Below are 20,030 nucleotides of genomic sequence, written 5' to 3'. Positions count from 1 at the left end.
GATCAAGACGAATGGTTTAATTTCAAGATGGAATACAAATTCGTTTTCAAAAGTTAGAGGATGCTGCTAAACGTTAATTAACGTGCTGTCTTCGCAGTGATACATTTACTTAAATTATACTATACAAAATGAGACACTTTAATTGTAAATTTTCATTGGAATCACACATCCAATTATCTTATCGGAGTCACGAGAGAAGTTTGCAAATTAATTATGAAGGATATCTTTTATGCGAGATGTTATCGAGGACCTGGAAAAGTGTAAAATTATTCTAGTAAATTAGCAAAAATGACGTTGATGAATATTGATAGAATTTTTAAGTAAAAACTGCAAAGATTAGGATTTAATTGAAGAATTAAAAGGAAATATAAAATGCTTGGGATCGCGTTAACAATAGCACGTAACATTCTCTTCCAGTTTCTTGATAAATAGGGATTGAAGAACGAATGGGGTAGGCGCAGGAAATGAATGGAAAGGAGGGTCGATGCCTGGAAATATTCTTGTCAATCGAAAATGCCGTCAGTCCCTTCTCAGCATTGGTCTTCGCGGATTCGAGCGCGGTAACAAATACCTCCGCTGGTTATTTGTCATTCATAAGGTATTACCTGAAGACAGGTGCACGTGCCTGTGCTTTATTCGGTTTCGCATAAGTCAAATTGACGTCTCAATTCTCTCTTCCTTCGACATCCTGCATATCCCATGAAGCGATCAAAAAGGAATATCTCTGTCAATTTCAGATATAAATTCTACCTATTTGTCGGTTCGAGGAAACAGAGGTGTAATAGCAAAGTTCAACTCGAGTGAAAATACAGTATTGTTTGTATATCGTATCAAGTAAATTTTTCTACTATATAAATAGGCTGAAATCAATGTCATTCATGAATTATTCGATTATGGTTCGAGGGTCGAAATCCAATGTCTAATACGAAAAATGTCTTAAGTTTAAGATCGCAGGTTTGAAGTTCATTGTTCAAGGTTCAAGAGTCAAGGTTTCAGTGTCCAATGCTCAATAGTCAAATATCAATATTCAAATCAATCTTCATATCTCAATATCTAATGTTTAATATCCACGACTTGACAATTTGTTCATAATTTAATATTCAATATTGCGTGTTCAATATCCAAGGTTCAAGATTCAGAGTCCAATGCTCAATATTCAAATATCAATATTCAAATCAATCTTCATATCTAAATATCTAATGTTTAATATCCAAGTCTCGAGATTCACAATTCAGTATTCAATATTGGATGTTCAATATCCAAGGTTCGAGGTTCAAGATTCTAAGGTTCAGAGTCCAATGCTCAATATTCAATTATCAATATTCAAATCAATCTTCATATTTCAATATCTAATGTTTAATATCCAAGACTTCAGATTCACAATTCAATATTCAATACTGGATGTTCAATATCCAAGGTTCAAGGATTAGGGTTCAATGTCCAATGCTCAATATTTAAAACTCACACTTCAAAGTCCAATATCCAGACTATAATATCAAAGACTCGAGATGTACAGTACAGTGTTCAATATCCAAGTGTCTGAGTCCAAAGTTTATTATTGTAGATAAAAAGAAAATAATTCCCCAGTCTAAGAATTCGTAGTAAAGGATATTTAACTTATCTGAAGAAAAATGGCCCAAAAGTGTCCATTTCTACTGCTCTCACACCCACCTTACGCATCCCCTTATTCAACACCTCTTATCACCCACATTAATTATTCCTCCACCTACTTTTTTACCTTACCGCCAAAGAAGCAACAACCATCTAATCCACAGTCTCATCATGGAAACCCAATTCCCACCTCGGAAGATATATATCCCTCCCCTCGAAGAAACACTCTAAACTTGTCCACCTCTCCCAGCTCGCAGCATCCCAGCTACCTTTTGCGATCTCCAACCCCAGCGCGATCCTCACGTATCGCTCGAACATTCTACCGCACTTGGTAGCTACTTCGCGGTAGGCATTCCCAATTCCGCCGCGTTTCCCGTCGTTCCTTCGCGATTTCCCCGCTCGTATCGGCCCCGTTCGTATCTCGCGGCACTGATGGAGAACGTAGGTTTTACGTCTTATCGACGGCGCACGGAGCGTAATCGTGGCTGGCCCGATCTCGTGGCGCCCCGAACGATCTACGATCGCCGAGGCCAGCCTCGGTGAGAAATGAATCCTGCTCGGACCTTATACGGCGGAAGGGGCCGGCGCAGGTTCGCCTCTACGTGACCCTAGCAAGACTTCATAAATCCGGCATCAATATCGACGTGAACGTGCGCCAGCGTTGCCTTTTTCTCTCACGTTTTCCGCGCACGCTACGCTCCTCGCGTGAAATTTATTACGCTCGAGCCGGCTTCGCGCCGATTAATAGAATCTGTCGAACGAACAACGCCTCCGCCTCGCAGGTTCCGTCTGGAACACGCCGGACAACCTAGTTTTGAGAATCGAATTAGGGTGCGAGTTTCCAACCGTTGTGACGTTGAGTGGACGACGAGGTTTCGGGGTCAGGGTCGTTTCGAGGACAGGTGGTTGCTCGGATGTTCGTTCGGGATTAATTATGCGTGTAGGCGGTTGTGGAGATGCTTGGAAAGGAGTCGTGATCGCGACGAGGTGGACCTCGGATATTGATAAAATTTGATGTTTGGATACGTGATCGTGAGTTATTTGTATTGTATTAACTCATAATTTCTGCAGACTGAGTCAATACTTAATTCACGAAAAGAATCTACATTGTCTTATTTTAATCAAAGAACAGGTTTTTTCATGAATATTTAAAAAAAAAAACAGCACAGGGGATCTTCATTCATTCATCAAATAAACATAATTTAATACAGTGCATTATTTTTATTTCAAGAAAAATAAAATGTTCTTTATGCTGTTTTTGTTTTTCAAACATGACGTACATTATTGAGAATCTTTTCTGTGATACCCCAACTAATAAATACACTTTGGATAAACAAAAAATGTGTCAAAAGAAAAGTCACCAACTATTATGTCATCCCATAAGTTCGCGCTGGAGACTGTTCCAATATTTAATAAAAAAAAACTGCAAAAATTTATACAACGACTATGTCAAAAAGGTGGGAAAATATTGTAAAACCAGAGAGATTACTTAAAAACTCAAAAGTACATTCAAATTTTGATACATATTTACTGAATCAATTAGACGGGTAAAATCTTGTTGCACAACCTTACCACCTTTTAAGGGATGCATACATGTTGTTTGTTTTCAACGATTCCGATATATTCAGACATATCCACCTATACCACCTATCAAAAATTGACATGGACTTTCCAGACAACCCGATATTAATAATAATTGTTCAGGGAGAGTCTTTCATCCGTTAGTCTACGTGTCCCTCCTGTGTCGACGCATCCACAACCTGGTGCATCAAATCATGTCACCTGAAGGACTCGTTCCAGACGATTGTAGTTTCCTCCTTCGAATTCAAGGTTCCTTTCCCCTCTGGGTAGGTCCGAGTCGCGATATCCACTTAATTACCGAAGCTTTTCTAAGCGAAACGAAGCGAGAGGCTGTCCTGCTCGCGGAGGAGAGAGTATACGAGGAAAAAAGGCGGGAGATACTGCGTTGATACCGATGCTGGAAAAGGCTCGAGGAAATGTCCGTTGGTAAGAGGCATTTACATGTAAATGGTCCCACGGTTACGAAAGTCCCTCGTCGAGCGGGCTGTGGGAGGGGGTGAAGTTAACGAGGCTCGATCGTCAGGAAGAAGAAGAAAACTGCTGCCAGACGGAAAAAACGGCTGCAACGATGAAAGAATAGGGTGGGAGGGATCGTTTCGTTTCGTTTCGGCTCGGACTTTCGTCTGTCGTTAACATCCCTCGAAGCCTCTTGCTTTTCCCGTCGTTCTTGCCTACTCTGTGCCCTCTTCCTCCAACCTCCCCTCTGACAAACGTCAATTTTTTACCGTGCACGGCCAATACGGGACTCCGGAGAAAATCAAACTTCCATTGACGAGCTACTGTTTCATCGTTTGCTGCTATTTAGGTGTGCTCGCTTCGACGAACCCCTCTTTCGTTTGCTACCACTTAATGAGCGCCATTGTTGCGTGAAGAGGCTGCGACTTCTACGGGGATATTTTTTGAGGGGTGCAGAGAGGGCGGTTGGAACCTGTCACCTGGATTGGAGAGGGTTGGACAGGTGAATTATGATTGGTCTTCTGCGATTGCGATCGTGACTGTTTAGGGGAGGTTATTCTTTCGTTGTTTTGAGGGTTGAGATGTGTCCAGGACGGGGTTAATTGAATTCAAGGTTGGTCATGCGGAGAAATTAGTTTTAAAGACTGATGAAAATTTTATGGATAAATTATAATTGTTCTTCTGGGGTTGCAATTGTGATTGTTTAGGGATGATTCTTCTTTTATTGTTTGACGATTGAGATCTATATAGAGTGGGACATTGAAGGTTGGAGAACTCAATTTTAAAAGGTGGTTTAGGGGTGGTTCTTTTTTCTTTATTGATGTATCGATAGTTACACAGGATATCTAAGGAAGATGTTTATTTTTAAAGGTAAAACAAAATTGTATAGATCAATCACAATTCTTCCAGAAATACAATTATGATTGTTCAGCAAGGGTTTCTCTTCCCTTTTCATAAGTTTGTTGAGACATATCAATAAACAAGGTTTAGGAATCCAAGACAGGTTATTTGTTTTTAAAAACACAAAATAATTATGTATATATCTTACAACCAATTAAAAAAGTGACACGCAAGTGCTACATAAATCTTGGAACACTATTGGCACCCCTATATAATAAATTCATTATTAGTAAATTCAAATTTAAATTTGATTGGTGTATCGGTTTGTACTTCAGTTTCTGAAGATCTCTCAAAGTTAAAACTTAAAACACAATAAATATATTTCAACTCTTTTCTGCCAGAAAATTTCCAGCATCTATCAATTAAAATACTAATAATAAGATAATAATAAATAGAAATAATAATAAAAATTGTATGACCATTAACATAAGGTTACCTCAACAACGTCTAATGTCTTATCAAGCACACACCTGTAAAAGTAAATAATCAAAAGTCCCCAAAACGCTGTTGGAATCCTTCTAGAATACCCAGAGGACCTCGACAAACGTAGGGAAAGTCTTCGGTGTATATTACTCGCACGTGAGTGCCAAGCTAGGCTGGTCAGGCAAATAGTTGGAAGCCTCGCGCTCGTATATCATCTGTGCCAGGATTTATGCAATGCACAAACTCGTGTGTACGTACGAATGCGCTGGGCTTAAGTGAAGGCAACGTTGCCTGTGGAACTATAAGTCACGAACAGTTTTCATTGTGTGAACAATGCTGCATTTGACGCGTCGACGCGGAAGTGTGTACAAGCCATAAGTTCTAACAAAAAAAAAAAGAAAAAAAAACAGGGAGGGAAAAGAGGGTGAAATAAAAGGAACGACACAGTCTGTAATCGGTTTATCGTCTTGGACACGATACCCCGTGTTAAGGGTTGCGACCAGAATTAGGTTTACGATACGAACGTGACCTCTGCGATGTTTTCTGGATCGACGATTCACCGGGCACTTTAGTTTGACGTGTATCGATATTAAATTATTGGGAGTAGTGTACCTTGTATATTTATGATTTTTTTATTTTGGTTCCGCGGGGGAAATATTCTAAAGACCTCTTCGACTTTTTGGGAAAGGAGACTAAGACCTCCATGGTGTCTCACTACGTGCGTATTTGGGAAGCCCTCAGAGTTTCGTCGAAACACCCTCCAGTGTGTATGTATATTTATGATGGAACTTTCGTGGTTATTTAATTAGAATAATTAAAGTAGGATGATTTATGCGGTAGAGAGAAAGAGAAAGAAATTTGCAAATTATACAGCGACGATTTCTTTAGAATATTTTTTCTTTTGATGAGTAAAGTGAAAATTACTTACAGAACAAAAACGTGGAAGATTAAGTAAATGTTAGTGTAGCATTAAATTAGATTATATGGATAAAACAAGGAAGCTATGACAAAAAATAAATATTTCAAACATTTATAACGTTCAAGAAATTATGTTAGATCTAATCTAGATTCTAAATGAACGTGGTTAGAGTACAGTAACCAAAAAAGACCTGAAATTACAACCTGCCAAATTTTAACCATCATAAAAATTACACATTCAGTCATTCGTACTGTATGATAATACGTTTCCGTTTGAAAACGTTCCTATGAGTAGCTGTTCCATTAATCAGAAGTGTAGTGTTTTAATTTCCCTAATTTTCCAAAGAAAACTACAAGTCGAGATGCAGAGAACTTCCCATATTTTTTTTGATTAATTTCGTCAGTGAGCGATTTCTGTTCCTAAGGATCGCTGAATACCGCATCAACCGGTTGGCTGACGGTTATAAATCCGAGACATGATGAACACGCTTCAGAAGCACCTGACTGACGTCAATCAGTAATTGCATTCCTCGTGACGTGTGGATACATTTTGGTCGAATTGCGCTGGATTATCTGTTCTCGGTGCACGATAGGTTTCGCGTTCCAACCAGCGCTACGTAGACTTAACAACCCACGCCCCTGCAGCGGGCAGGCTTTTCGAGAAGCTCCGTCCTTAATTGGGAATCATCTTTCAATTCAATCGACGAGTGTCTGAACCCTGGTATCGCGTGTCTACGAAGGTAATATTGATGTTAAACAGTTTTTGAATTTTAGTTCTGTTATATTAGACGCGTGATGCATACTAAATGGGGGAGTGGGAGATTTCTATTTTGGGAGTCTAGTTAGAGGAAAGATTTATTTTTGAGTAGGAGATTCAACATGTATATAATTAGGTAACTTGTATATGAGTATTCATTAGAAAACCTAATTTATTTTTCGGTGAGAATAGATATCTAATTCTATTCTTGAGTAAAAGAATATTTCTCAATAGGAGAATCAACGTGTATATAATTAACTAATTTACATATGATCGAGAATATTTTTTGGACAGAGCGTTTAGGAATTCCTATTCCGAAATCATGATTAGGGTAGAAATTTATTTTTCGGTGTGAATAGATTTCTAATTCCATTTTAGAGTAAAAGAATATTTGCCAATAGCATAATAAAAATTATTTGATCGATTTAAACAATCGCTACAATCTAAATTCTTATCGACCACCACTCGAAGATTCCCACAAAAGACCTGAAGATCATGCAGCCTGAAGGATGCTCCTAGCTCTCAAACCTCCTCATTCGTAGTCGAACGATCGTGCACCGCGAATAAAATAGCACAGCGGGGATGGGAACACGGTTGCAGGCCGAATATGCCAAGGGAGAGTGATAGACCGATAAAACCGTAGACGTTGAATGTTCCCCGTGTAGCCAATCATTGGAGGATCCTCCCATTCCCTGTTTAATCGTCTCAGCAACCTGAGTTCCGGCGGCCCGATAATGAATACGCCCCGTAGCGCAGTTAGGTACATCTGCAGCCGACCATCGAGACACTCTCGCCGAGAGCGAAGATTCCGAAAAGTTTGATACTCGAGGCTGCATGGCGAGACCAACTTTCGCCATGCGTCTCGGGAAACTAGGAAACGTTACCAAAGTGTCCGCGACTCGACCAAGTGTTTTATTACCAAGTGAGAAATTTTTAGCATCTTCCATAACCAACGTGGACTTGTCGACGCGTCTCGTGGCATAGATCGCGATATTGGTAGGTCAAACTGCTCCTATAGATTGTAAACAGGACTTGAGCTCTTCAGGGAAGAGTTATTTTGTTTGAAATAGTCTGGTATTGAAAGTGGTCTTGGTTGGTAATATCTATTAACCTTGTGATTAGGTTGCATTGGATGATTTATTTACAATTTTAATGGATACCTTTAGAATTCACTGTACATCGACTCTTTTATTCGCACGTTTCCTTGAGAAGGTCACCATCGATAACGTAGAGTGTCTCGTTGGTAAGGGAGAGTACTCTGTCGGCAGAGTAAAATATTCCGTTGATAATGTAGGGTGTCTTGTTGATAACGTAGAGCACTCCATTGGTACTGTAGAATATTTGATCGATAATACAGAATACCTTGTTGGTTACATAGAGTACTCTATCAATAGTACAGAGCACTTTCTATCGCAATGATAACGTGCTCTCACTTGATATAGTACTTTAACCCTCCCCACCATTGCCTTTTGCCTCAGAACTACCAACGTCACTCGATCGCGACCAGATCACAATCGCATACTATTTTCTTACCACCTCCCCTGCGTTATTGTGAGGCAAGTGCGAAGCCTAGGCCCTAGAGCAAAGCGACATTCTCTCATTTGCATGTTTGTCTATTCTGTCGATGGCGGAGGATTAATGTCGGCCGTCGGTGTCCGCATGGCGCAGCGATTGAGACAAAGCGCGCGGCGGATGCATCTGCACGCGCGTCGGATCGGGCTTGGCATGATTTAACTGCGGAACAAAGTGACGATTTCGTAGGTGGTTTGAGCCGTTTGTAAGCGTCGCGCGTTGGTCTAATGGTCCCCGTACGTGTAATTACGCTGACAGCCGACGGCGGGGACGAATTGTACGTGCGGTGTGTTGTGTCGGTCTACGAATGGAAACGGTAGGATTCGAGTAGCCGCGGAGGGACGGGGGAGGGTGTTTGGTCGCTCGATGACGCATTGCCATGGATCCGCTGCCCTTCCTGACTCCGGGCGCAAAGTGCGTGTCAGAGTGCAATGGGGATCGCCAAGGGGTCGAGTTCTAAAATTTAGGGAGGAATAAAACGAACCTGACACGTTGACTGTTACGGTGGTCATTGATGATTATTAATATTGGGTAGTCTGAAAGGGTAGTCTATGAATGTTTATTTAGAATTTTAATGGTTATCTTGAGGATACACTGTATATTGCCTTCATTATTTACATGTTCTTTTGATCGAATAAGGAAGAGATCACGATCGATGGTGGTAAGGCAGAGTACTCCGTTGGCATTGTAGAATATTTTGTTGATAATGTAGAGTCTCTTGTTGGTAATGTAGAGAACGCCATTGGGACTGTAGATTATTTTGTTGATAATGTAGAGTAGCCTGTCGATTATGTAGAGTACTCCATTGAAAATGCTGTCTATTTACCAGCAGAGTGCCAAATGAAATTGTCAGTTCAACTGAAATATAAGTTCAGTAATAAGCAGTTCAGAATCCAACTGAAATATACGTTATGTAATTATATAAATTAACGTTAGTATAACTCGACTAAATATTCCACTACTTTATTGAACTCCTCCATCATTATTAGTTTATATAAATCTGTAAACATATATTTATATAAACACATGTTACATTTACCTAATTTGTAACATGAAATCGAACAGTTTTTCGAGTTGGACATTCCACAAGCCATGTAACCGAGGAGTATAGCCCCGAGTGATCGATCCTGGTTGTATTAATTTTTTCCTGTGTAAACCGTTTCTAAACGCATGGATTGCATCAAACGGAGTAAACACTCGCGTCCAGTTTCACAAATATATGCTGGTTTATGGGTACGCCGCGTATATATTCGCAGTGCATACATTGACCACTTCTAGAATTCCGTAGGGATAGGGGTCGCATCTGCGGAAACACGATTAATGATTATAATTACAATCCACACTGGGTGATTATAATTATAATACTATTTTTCCACACTTGCAAATGTTGCATTTCAGAATCAATCGAGACATATTATCAGAAATTCTATTATTAATTTGGTCGATAACAAACTTCTTTTTCTTATTACTAAATCATTAATACTCATCGTAAGGATAAATTAAAATTTAGAGAAAGAAAGTTTCTAAATGTCAGCATTACTTTTCGACCTGCTACAACGTCAAACCTTCAAATAAAACATAATTCCAACACTTCATAGACATGTACACTAAAATTCCACCCCCAATGAAATCATTTATATCATCCCTCTGAAAATACATACCTGCCTGCACTTCTCGCCGTCGTTCCTATCAATGAAAAGCAAACGAATAAACAATAAAATATTCGTTGCCGCGATGGAAGGAATGCCTCGCAGCGGAATACCGCTGAAAAAATTAAAATACGCGCTAAAAAATTTCGCGATGAAATAGTTTCGATTGGCGGATAAAAGTAATACCGTGAAATCGAACGCCGGGGCGCATTTAACAATGGGCGTGTTTCATTGAGTCGCGGAATGCCAGGTCGTCGAACACCCGGGGTTCGATTTCGCGAGGCGCGGCTTCAATTTCGCTGGTTGCGTGGCGCGTTGCGTTGTGTTGCGTGTGACGTTCCGTCGCTCGACATTCCGCACGGTTTGCTGATTTGCGAACCGACACGACACGACGCGCGCTTCACGCTCGCCCACGCGTGCATTTCCGTGTAAACGGAGCGCCCGAGCCATGACGAAAGTAACGTCCGCGATTCGAGCCTCCTCGACAACGCCGCATTAAGATTTCCTGGACCCCAGGGCTACAGATACGAGATGTAGGATGTTTTAGTTGATGTTTCCTTTTTGAAATGAAGATGCAGCTAATAGAATAAATTACAGTATCGATAGAGTACTGATAGAGTGCCCTGTGTTACCAATAAAATATTCTACATGGCCTAAAGAGTACTCTAGGTTACCAACAGGTTGTTCTACGTTACCAACAAAATTATTTTGCTGATAATATAGGGTGTTGGTAACGCAGACCGCTCCATTGGCACTGTAGAACGTTTTGTCGGTAATACAGAGTACCTTGTCGGTTAGGTGGAGCACTCCATCGACAATGCAGAGCACTTGCCACTATTGTGATAAAGTGTCCTACCTATAGTACTCTGCGTTACCAACAAGGTATTCTGCGTTACCAACAGAATATTGCCAATACAGTACTCCGCGTTACCAACATCGATCGAGAGCTCCTCTCTGTCAGTGCAATAGTTACGTTAAAACATCTAAGCACTTTAATAAACCAAATCAATCTCCTCTTTGTTCAGTAAAAGGACTGTGAATGTCTCATTTTTGACCATAAGAAAAATGGACAAAGGAAATTGTTCTTCGGTTGTAATGATTCCAGAGAAATGCAATTATTAATTATCATTCATGAACAAGATAACTTTGCACCGAATTTCTGTGGATCCTTAGATTCCAGCCTCTAAGGTTCACGCTTTGAGTCGGCCCTGAGGTTCTCGTGCGCTCGAAATCACGCCACGGCCGGCGACTGTTTCGATGCTCGACCTGTTCTGCTTGGCCGCATAGTTCTCGCGTTATGGGAAAATTGCTCGGCACGTGCGAACAAGCAGGCGTGCGCGCGAAGTGTGGCAAGGATCTACCGTGTTGCGCGCCCGTCTTTGCTTGCAAAAAGTCCCGATACTTGCCGTAGGCGAGTAGTTAATTGCTGAAGAATTGCAAGAAGATGGCAATAAGAATCATAAAGGCATTTCAAAGGCATTGATATTTTTTATCGAGACAACAACCAACTTCAAGTGTTCACAATTAAAGCCTGCAAAATAAAAACGTCCAGTTACAACTAAAATTTGAAATAAATCTCTTGCAATCTTTAACAAAAAAAATACACATCCTTAATACCTAGAGGAAATTTAAAACTCTGAAAATATTGCACAAAGATGACCCTATTGGAATAATAAATAAATAAACTTTCTTTCTCATGTTATCTAAAATCCTCCAAATTTCTCACCTTTTTCTTTCACCTTGAATTACTCAGTCACAATTAACGAGACCCTGGAGATGTTCGGTGCAGAGCTCAGATTATGGTAGCTGTGGGGCATTAGACGCAATTTCAGCTCGCAGATTCGGATCCGCAGCGGGTAGGTGGCGGAAAATCGGAGTAGACGTTTTGCTACGTGAGCACGAAACTCGCATGCATGATCCCTGGGGCATGTCAGCCCGATCGGACAAGAATGTCAGGTGGTCACGTCACGGACCACTGGCTGTCCATCAATCCTGTCCATGGGGTACATGGGGGTCCCCGTCTCATTTCGATTACGTCGGCATACGGGTTGGATTTCACGTGTAAACTACGACTTACTCCCTCCGGCATTATCTACGTCTCTGACTTCTCGTCTTATGAAGCCGTCGGGGATGATAATAGACTCGTGGACTTGTGGAGGCACTCCTCGTACGACTAGCAATTGTCTCTACGGGTTAACAATTAGGCGAGAATCGTGCATTATTACCTTGAGAACTGTTCATATTGTCAGGAATATTCTGAGGTTCCAAGAAATGTAATTTAAAGTGTATTTCTTAGTTCGAAACGTGTGGCAGCTGGAAGAATGTATTACAGTCAAGGAACAAGTGTATTGTTGAGAATGTTTATACTTTTAGTCGTGAAAGTGTATATAGATTGCATTATAAGAGATTTACTAGTAAAATTGAAGGCAATAATTGTCCTTTTTGTTGAACATTCCAAGAGGAAACCTTACGGTTCTTCTTCTTTGTTAATAATAATGAAATATTCATAAATATTCCTATACTTACATCGGCTCCTTCAGATCTTCTATTTTTTCTTTTCCATACAGATGGTATACCATCATTCCTCTACTAAACATTTCGCTTTTGTGTAATTTAAAACAGCCCAACAAGTCGATGCATACACAAAACGCCCCATCCACTTTCCTCGGAGATACGAATATCAATTTCTCAACGAAGTTACCTGAAAACGGCGCACCTCCGCCAAAGGAATTTCCGTAGTATATCCTCGACAAGCGTCGAACCGTCAAGAGACCGGAGCTCAAACACGCGCACTTATTCGAGTGCCTTCTCATTCGGTAAAAAACGCTCGAAGCTCCAGACTAAATTCTTCGTCGGTGAGTTAGTTCGACGGCACGCAGTCGTTTTCAGAGAGGATCTGCATCGAAACGCAGCAGTCAGTCCTTTTCCCTTCCCCGTTCGACGGGGGCGAGCGTGTTCAATAATATCTCGCCCAATTTCACTCGATCCTTTGCGTGCTTTGTAAGCCAGGCTCTGCCGCCTGGATCTCTCTGATCTCCTCCGTACGCCGCCGGGCACCAGCCAATCCGGCATATCAATATTGAAGCTGCATCTCGCCGATGTAACCCTCGTTCCTTCGATCGGACTCGCACTGTTCTCTGCCCCACCTACCCCTTTCGATCCCACGAACATCCGTGTTCTCGTGCCGAGCCGACGATGAACACGAGTGCCTTTTTTTCTGGCGACTGGTTGCTTATGCTTTAGGGTCCTTTGCATGGGGGAAGGGAAGGGAATAGGGTATTTAGCGCGTGTTAGGGTGAGTAGAAGCGAGAGATGGGTGGTACATCAGAGCCGAGTTGTGGGAGATATAGAAATAATAAGAGTTTGTTTTAATCCTTTCAAAGCTGAATTACTTCTTTTCTCGTACTTTTGTAATTTCATTTTTAAGCTCAACTTGGACTAAAATTAGTATGGAAAAAATAAATAAGAGTGTAGTTTTCGAAAAAAAACTGGTCTTCTTTCATGTGCACGAATAAGTGCAGAAAATAATATTTCGATAATAAAAAGTGATATTAAATTTGTTGTTTTAGAAAGAAAATTCAAGATCTTCTTATGCCGTAATTCGTGATTGAAAAGGCTGTAAACTGATTTCTTGAGTAATCAATTTGAACTACGAGACATCTCGCAGTTGCCAGTGAACGAGTTAATTATATTTAATATGTGAGAGATATGATAGATATCAATATTACGGTCACCTCCACGTAGCATGTATATCGCAGATCCACTTTGCATTCGTGAATCCTCTCAGAATTATACGTATCTACGCCGGTGTCACGCAAATATTGCAGTCTATTGTCATCTTTAGTATTCGCGGCGCGATTCGCGAACACCGACTAGACATAGTTAGAATTTCAAATTGGCCTTCCTCGCATGGCTTAAAGTTAAATCCTTTCAAATCCTCCCTCCTTATTGTTGGCCTCCTGTACTTCATTGGATAAACGCCACGAGCTCTCACGCTTTCCACGGCGTTACTATTCACATAAAAGGTCTTGACCTCGTCCTTGACTTCGAGCTTTCAAGCATCGCGGTCTTAACATTTGTTGCAACTCGTATATATTCCTTGCATTCTGTCCGCTGATTAGAATTTGTCACTTGTTAATTTTTTGTTTAATCATTGTAGAGTGGCAGTTACCATATTTTCTTCTTGCCCCTTATACTTCGTCAGGAGGGTCTTAATTAGAATACCTTTGTAGATTTTCAGAAGTAGACAGAAAATGTTGTAATGCTCGACATATATGCGTTTTTTAACACTTTACCGACCGGTAGCGGTTCAAGATCCTATGCTTTTCTCACCGGCCGCTCGGCAGCATATCCTCCCTGGCACCGGAAATTGTATAAAAATACGATAGCTTACAGAGCAAAGCAACTTGTATCTCAATTCAAAGTAACAAATACTTGCTAGTTACCATAGCAGTTACCGGTCGGTGAACGTTGGGGACAAAAAGTCGATTAATCGACTATCAGTCGGTAAAGTGTTAAAATTGTGGAAATATTTCAGTTATGGGGCAAATACGCGTTCTTTCGGACGAACTTGCTTCGCGCCGCCGCCACTGTGTCCACAGGTTGCCTGGCATCAGGCGTATCTGCCCCGGAACTTTCAATTCTTTGTAACTTTAAAACGAAGTTTCCAATGCAATTTTGACACTCTTGATTTTCGTCTCATTTTGACCTGTAGAATCAACCCCCTCGAGGGATGCCTACCTATAATTGAACACCTCGTGTACATATGTAGGCAAAGTTTCACTTTCCACGTTCGTGATTCTTGTTTCGTAATTCCTCGTCGTATTTGTCCAACGGTACTTAAAAATCCCTCGATTAACGCGTCATCCGAAGTGGGGGATTCCCCAGCCTCGTTATTAATCGTCACGGAAATAGCTCGGAAATTCAATCGCGAGCGAAACGACGAGGAGACGAGGGGGAAAAGATCGAGATGTTACTCCACGCAGGCGGAGCTAAAATATCCCTGCAAATAACTTGAATTCTATCCGGATTTTCATCCGGATCGAACGTGGGGGGATCGTGGGGCGGCGGAACCGGCGCGGAATCGAGGAATTCGTGGTAAAAGAACCAGAAAGCCGGCTGCTTACGTATTCGATCACGTAAGTACACACGGGGAAGCGACGAGAAAAAGAGAGGCAAGGCAAACGATGATCGAAAGGGAGTCTCTGGGCGGTGCAGTTCGACCCGTGCCCCCCGCCCCCCTTCCTCGCCGATGTACATCTCTTACCCGCTCGTTGAACAACGTGCATTATTCTAGCTGTGCCTATTGAATTAATCTTCAGTGAAGATCAAAGCCTTTGTAAATATTTGGTTAATTACTTTTTTTTTTTAAATTCATTTATTAGGTGATGCTTCTAGTTAGTATATCTTGCAACATTGCATAGATTCGTTTTAGCTGAATTAAAAACTTTCCTAGAGATATATTAAATTGTCCCAAAGGTTTCTTTCGTTTTGTTAATAAGTAATATGTACACAATATTTTATGTTTCATGTTAAGATATAAGGTTGTTTATTGATATAAACACTGTCACACGAAATAGCTGAATGCAAGCGGCGAAAGAAATTTTTGGGAACAATCTTCATATGTTTTAATGGTACACGTTGGAGCAGCATGAGTGTTCGGTAAGTAATTCGTCATTTCGTAAATTAATTCGTTACTACTTCTATCTACCGATTGATCATTTTAACATTGAACAGGTCCCTTTCAAATTTCCATTAATACGAATTAATTACAATGAATCGTGTAACTGTCGCGGAGCCAGGACTTCCCCGCGACACTCATTAACGCAAGTATGCGAAATCCAGTAGATCCAAACCCCTCGCTCGATTAAACACACCTGATTTACATCAATTAATATTAATAATATTATTAATATCGAAACTATCCGTTTCTTCCCAGTAAATCCAGCCTTATCTCTCCCCTTATCATTCGACAAACAACGTGCGCGAAAGGGGACACAGATATTCCGTTCGGTTTTTCTCTTTTTACGGCGAAACTAGATTCGCGGAACGCGTTTGGGTATTGGTTCGCCGGTAAGCGGCGTCGAACGACGAGAATCAAAATCGTGGATCGCGAGCGGGGACGATCCCGCGTTCGGAATTTTAAACGGCCGCGGAGACACGGATACGGCCGCACAGGAGCTGGGAACAATTTGTACCGGTCTTTTGAAATATACTGGTAATCGCGGGGCGCATGCCAATGGCGGGAAATATTTCCGTGGCTCTCCGTGGCCAAATCCCCCCAGCTTTCGCACGTTCACCCTCGTTTCTTCTTTCCAGCCTCGGCGAAGGGAATTGAATTTTAAAATTCGACACCGTAGCGAATTTTATTGTTCCCCGGAACCGCGCGAATTGATTTAACCCTTGCCCCCCTCTCCACCTCTCTCTCTCTCCCCCCCTCCCCCCCAGTAACGATGCCCAATCCACCTCCTCGCCCTTCGTCGTTCTTTTTCCGCCCGCGCTGGAATGTTAATGAGGCGAAGGTTCGTGCTCGCGGGACCGGGAAAGGTTTAATTGCAGAAAGGTAACATGATACTTAACGCGCGTGTAATTACGTTAAGACGCCGAGGGTAATTCGCGCGAGTAATTTCATTTGGGAAAACGGGGCTCGTTTGACGGACAGTCGGATGAAGATTGAAAGTGCGACGGTGTCTCGGTTAATGTTTGAAAATTGGAACGGTTGTCGATACGCGAGACAGGAATGGAGAATTTTCGTGGGATGGGAAACATATGGGCTACTAAAAGAGGATAGCCTAAAGGTGATATTAATATTAATGACTCAACTAGGAGGGTTGATTATCAATATTCGAGGCAAGGGTAGAGAATTTGTATTGGACAAAAACACACGTATCGTTAAAAGAAGAGAGATACATATGTTGGGCGGAGATACTAAGCTTAATGGTTAAACAGAACGATTGTTTATCAATACGCGAGGCAAAGAATTGTAGAGAATTTTTGTTGGTCACAAAACACGTGGCCTGTTAAAGGAACATAGCAAACAACATTTTTAGACGGAGATACTGAGCTTAATGGCTCAATCAGTAGGGTGATTATCAATATGCGAGGCAGGGGTGGAGAATTTTCATGAAAAGAAAGTATCCATGACCTTAAAAGAGCTTTCAAGACAACCTTAGAAAGAGAAGACTCCTTATCACCATCGTATTCACTCTTTTGAAACCATTAAAAAAATCTATCAATCATTTGTTCTGGCTTTCAAGTTAAGTAGGACACCCTGTGCATACACAATCAAGATGTTGATACATGCCTCGCGTTACAGAGATGTAACGTCCACGCATTCCACGCGAGTGCGTCGTAAAAATCGTTAAGTGTTACCTGGAAAGTCGTCCATCTTCTGGCAAGATAAATACACACCTGGAACGCACGAACAAATCAAGTTGTTTAATTAAGCCCTCGCGATGGAACAAGTTTAGAGGATGTAAAAGACAAGGTAAATTCGTTCCGTTGTATTTAATTGCGCGATTAGAGTGCCGAGAGGTCGCGGAGGTCAGAGGAATGTCCAGGGAGGAAATGGGAGACGTGTCCGACGGATAGGACCGAGACAACCGTGAACATCCTCTCGCGACGCATGTTTAAGACGTTCAGGTACAAGACTGCATCGCGAAATTATCTTCCGCAATTGTTCTTTTGTGGCTTTAGGTAGGCTTACGTAGTAAAATTGAGTTACCAAGTATGAATATTATTTGTATCTTTATTATCTTTAGATTATTAGTCGAGTATTTATCTAGCTTCTAATAGAATTATTTATGTTACAGTAGATGTAAATCAAGGTTGACTAATATATGTATTTGTAAAGAGCTTTATTTATTGTTCATCCGAAGTTTACGAGGCAAGTGTCCTAATCACAGACACATGTTTTATCAATCGTTATTTCTAATAGCAATAAAATATTCCGAGTATTATTTTTTGCCTACATTGTAGTAAAAATACAGCTTCTTATGAGGTACGAATAGTACGTTTTATATACTACTAAACAAGAGTTATCTCACCAATATTTTAACAAATTTTCCAATTTCCAAATCAAGTACTACACCATTGTAATTATTTTACAACAATCCATTACTACTATTCATTTATTTTCCCATCTCGAACTTGACGAATCGTGCACGCAGGATAAAACGCATGGGAAATTCCCTATAAATATTTCTGTCCTTGGAAAGGTACTTCGATTGGTTTTATAAATGTCAAAGCCCCAACGTTAGTCGATATGTACAGCAAACTCGCGTGCAAAAGTTGAAACATCAAAAATTCCAATTCCGTGAACCGTGCTTTCTAGCTGTCGCCATATTTTCCACGAAAACGTCATTTTTTTCTATAAAAGTTAAAATATTTATTTTCTTGACATTCCTATTCCAACTCGAGCTCCAGTTAAATTAAATGCGATCGAGTTTCCGAGTGAAGAAACTCCCCCGTTCGTTAAATTTCACGGATTTGCGCGAGGTTTGCGGAAGCTAACAGACACGCGAGTGAAATGGCGTTGCATTAGGTACCTTCAGGATTACGGGAAGAGCGCCGTGAATGCGCCAGAGAAAACGAGCAATTTGTAGCGAAGCATTGAGTAAAGGTTGATGCAAGTTATTCCCGATGAATCGGATATCGAAATGAAAAGAAGGGCGGCACGGTCGCAGAGTGGATTGGAACACTGTCGAATTCGACAGATCCGCGGAAAGCTTTTCAGATTTGCATGCTACCGAATTTTATCGAATACATTACTCAACCTCGACGTTCCTCTCGTTCAGATTTGTAAAAACCAAACGTTGCCTCGCGAAAAGAGACGGGAATTGTGCACGAGCCTTTTGTGTAAAATTAAATGCATTCTTGATAAAATTTTGGTTTATTCGGCTACAGAAAATGTTTTATACAATAATCAAATTATGTTTATACTTACTTCTTTATTATTATTTTAGGTCCACGTGTTTTATATCATTAAATGGGTTACCTACCTTATCGACTAAACTGCCTACATTACCGATTCTCCTGGACAGAATACTCTGTCTTATCGACTAAACTTCTTATATCACCGATTATTATTGACAGAATACTCTGTCTTATCGTCTAAACCGTGCACGCTACCTATGCTATTTGACAGAATACTCCATCTTATGCATACCCTATCTATCGACCAAGTAAGTAGCACATCCAGTGGGTGGTTCGCAAGAATCGTTCCCGAGCACGTTGACGCGAACACTTACGGCAATTCGACGGCAGTTAGGCGCGGTCGAATCAATGGCACTCCGTTCGGGGCGCATTATCTTTCCTCTTCATCCATGCGAGACGAGCCGCAGGGTACGCCCCGATAATTATAATCAGTCAGAAGGGGTCTGGATTCAGGGGTTAGTGGGATCGCCGGGGTCACTCGGGGGTTGTACTCGGTGGGAAGAGAGAGGGAAGTTGTGTGTCGTCTCTGCTAGCTGCGACAGAGGGTGGACAGAGCATTTACATCATTTAATTTATGACCCTCTCCGCTGCACCGACAACGCCCGACGAGAAAGCTCCGCGTGTACGAGCGTACACGGCTACGGTCCGCCGGCCACCACGACACACGTACACTAATGCACCACGGTAGAATAAATTTGCATATGCATGTAACGGCGCGCAGCGACCCTGGGAAAGAGAGACAAAGTGGGCCTCCGTCGGATCCAGCGGGGAAGAAGCAGAATGGAACAGTGACGGCAGCGCTCGAAATCGAACCGGCCGCAGCCGATCGACCGTCCTACGAGTGCTCGACCAACGATTCCGAATGGACGGAGAAATCCACCCGGAAAATATAATGCTGCGCCGTTTCAATCAGCCATTGGCGGCGGCGCGATAATGACGGCCGCTCGGGGGCAAGCGTTTGAGGAAATGGCGACCGCGCGTGCAGATATGCAATTCATGATTTGAGGATTAGGATTTTATCCGATGGTGCAGGCTTGTGGGGGTGGAAAAGTAGTGTTTTGGAAATGAAAGGAAAACTGAAACGACCTTGATTTAGACAGATGGTCATTTATTTCGATAGGAAGTAAGAAAGTAGGAAACGAGAGGCAAACAATGTCAGTTTAATTCAGATACTAATTCATGGACACTTTCAGTTAATATTTTGTTTACATGATTATTGTCAGTTTGAT

The 20,030-nt window shown here is 41.5% G+C and overlaps 1 protein-coding gene and 1 long non-coding RNA gene across 3 annotated transcripts in view; one reads left to right on the top strand and one right to left on the bottom strand.

Annotated features, from left to right (window-relative positions):
• Positions 1 to 20,030, top strand: part of LOC128893749 (fez family zinc finger protein erm-like) — a 317,960-nt gene that overhangs the window by 7,130 nt on the left and 290,800 nt on the right. The window lies entirely within an intron of this gene.
• LOC128894089 (uncharacterized) lies at positions 8,919 to 10,189 on the bottom strand. Of its 2 annotated transcripts, none has more exons than XR_008461459.1 (3): positions 9,880 to 10,189; positions 9,258 to 9,521; positions 8,919 to 9,115 (listed from the first exon to the last, which is right to left on the bottom strand). It is a non-coding gene; the product is annotated as an uncharacterized LOC128894089 (long non-coding RNA). The 2 variants fall into 2 exon arrangements; XR_008461458.1 differs by having other exon boundaries at positions 8,919 to 9,076.

The sequence above is a fragment of the Hylaeus anthracinus genome, unplaced genomic scaffold (genome assembly GCF_026225885.1).
Source record: "Hylaeus anthracinus isolate JK02 unplaced genomic scaffold, UHH_iyHylAnth1.0_haploid 3, whole genome shotgun sequence".
Taxonomy (NCBI): Eukaryota; Metazoa; Arthropoda; class Insecta; order Hymenoptera; family Colletidae; genus Hylaeus; species Hylaeus anthracinus.
The sequence above is the reverse complement of the archived record's forward strand: the minus strand, read 5'-3'. Positions and strand labels throughout refer to the sequence as shown.